Here is a 2,500-nt window from a genome sequence, read left to right as displayed (position 1 = left end):
AGATTATCGCTTAACCTAACTGTGGCTGTACCAGATTATCGCTTAACCTAACTGTGGTTGTACCAGATTATCCCTTAACCTAACTCAATTTGTCCCTTAACCTAACTCAATTTGTCCCTTAACCTAACTCAATTTGTCCCTTAACCTAACTCAATTTGTCCCTTAACCTAACTCAATTTGTCCCTTAACCTAACTCAATTTGTCCCTTAACCTAACCTCAATTTGTCCTTAACCTAACTCATTTGTCCCTTAACTAACTCAATTTGTCCCTAACCTAACTCAATTTGTCCCTTAACCTAACTCAATTTGTCCCTTAACCTAACTCAATTTGTCCCTTAACCTAACTCAATTTGTCCCTTAACCTAACTCAATTTGTCCCTTAACCTAACTCAATTTGTCCCTTAACCTAACTCAATTTGTCCCTTAACCTAACTCAATTTGTCCTTAACCTAACTCAATTTGTCCCTTAACCTAACCCACGTTGTCCCTTAACCTAACCCACGTTGTCCCTTAACCTAACCCACGTTGTCCCTTAACCTAACCCACGTTGTCCCTTAACCTAACCCACGTTGTCCCTTAACCTAACCCACGTTGTCCCTTAACCTAACCCACGTTGTCCCTTAACGTAACCCACGTTGTCCCTTAACGTAACCCACGTTGTCCCTTAACGTAACCCACGTTGTCCCTTAACGTAACCCACGTTGTCCCTTAACCTAACCCACGTTGTCCCTTAACCTAACCCACGTTGTCCCTTAACCTAACCCACGTTGTCCCTTAACCTAACCCAGTTGTCCCTTAACCTAACCCACGTTGTCCCTTAACCTAACCCACGTTGTCCCTTAACCTAACCCACGTTGTCCCTTAACCTAACCCACGTTGTCCCCTTAACCTAACCCACGTTGTCCCTTAACCTAACCCACGTTGTCCCTTAACCTAACCCACGTTGTCCCTTAACCTAACCCACGTTGTCCCTTAACCCTAACCCACGTTGTCCCTTAACCTAACCCACGTTGTCCCTTAACCTAACCCACGTTGTCCCTTAACCTAACCCACGTTGTCCCTTAACCTAACCCACGTTGTCCCTTAACCTAACCCACGTTGTCCCTTAACCTAACCCACGTTGTCCCTTTGCCTAACATAGTTCACTGCTCGGAATCTCTGGTGTCGTTGTTATCCTCATGTAGATGTCTTGCGAGTGTTGCTTACTTTCCACATATTCCCGCTATCCACTGTCAATTGTACTGCAATAGGACTATATCGCCCCCCCCCCCCCCCCCCCTCTGCCCCTCTCTTTGTGTCTCCGTCCTCTCAAGCTGGTCGGTCTGGCGTTTGAGTGTTAAATGAGCCTCGCAGCTGTTCAGTTGCGTTCAGATGTCGACGCCCTCAGTGTACGTCGTGGTATGGTCTGTGTCCATTGTCCGCTGATGTCGTACGCGTAACCCACACGCTGTACCGATCATCGGTAGTTACGTACAGAGTGAAAGTAGTGTGATACGTGTGACCGTACGCTGGCTGTGCCCAACGGTGTCGAATCTCAATTTCCATATGTTGTGCTCGATGCTACTTGTCTCGTCTCCCAATAACAGCTAGGTTGCACTGTGGTACGCCGTAGAGGCGTGTGGGAGGAACGTACGAACGCATTGTATGTCACCCTGGGTCGCTGGGGGTGGTGGTGCGGTGAGTCAGGTCAGGTCAGCGTGAGCCGTGTGATGTAGTGACGCGTGTATTCCGACTTTGTCGTATTGCCTCACACAAAGTGCTACCCTGGTGGACCGCGTTCCATATCTGGGACATGCCGCAGATGCCGGTTGACAGTGGATCGCGGAAGGGACATCGCATACGTGCGCGGGCCACCTTCCACGTGTTCTCTTCTGCACATGTCGCAGTGTGTATGTGGTCTGATGTAGCGTGTCGTGACACATGACATCCTGGCATGCAAGAATTGTTGAATTCGCAAATGTAGGTGGACATCTACGTTTACTGCCCAAGATACGCAAATGAACTGGAAATCCGTTGTTGAGCGGTTGTTCACGCTGGAGGTGAATCTGTGATGGCGACGATCGGTACAGCTATTAACCGGTTGTTTCAGCGGTACCCGCCACATCCACACACGTGACTAGGCCCATGTGGGTATGAAGCGATACGCGGCGGTGGCTTGGTGGGACTGTTCCCGGCCGGTGAAGGGGGGCCGCCCGGCGTGTTGGCCGCGCGCTGCGTGGGCGCACGCGCAACAGGCGGCTGGTGGGGGGCGCCGAGTGGCAGGAGCGCCAGCCGACGGGCTCGGCAGGCGGCGCAGCTACGCTGCGGCGCACCCTGCACGCGGCGCCTGGCGGCCAAAGTTGGTTCAGCCGAGCCCGGTGCGAAGCGCGGTGGACATCTGCAGTGTGCTGGTCTGATTGAGGACTGTGTGCGTTGAGGATGCGCCGCCGCCTGGCACTCGGCGCCGCGACGCCGTCTGCTGCTCGGTCGCCCCAGCGGTTCTCGCAGGTGGTTTGTATCG

The sequence above is a fragment of the Schistocerca gregaria genome, unplaced genomic scaffold, assembly GCF_023897955.1.
Source record: "Schistocerca gregaria isolate iqSchGreg1 unplaced genomic scaffold, iqSchGreg1.2 ptg001294l, whole genome shotgun sequence".
Taxonomy (NCBI): Eukaryota; Metazoa; Arthropoda; class Insecta; order Orthoptera; family Acrididae; genus Schistocerca; species Schistocerca gregaria.
Note: the sequence above shows the minus strand (reverse complement) of the source record.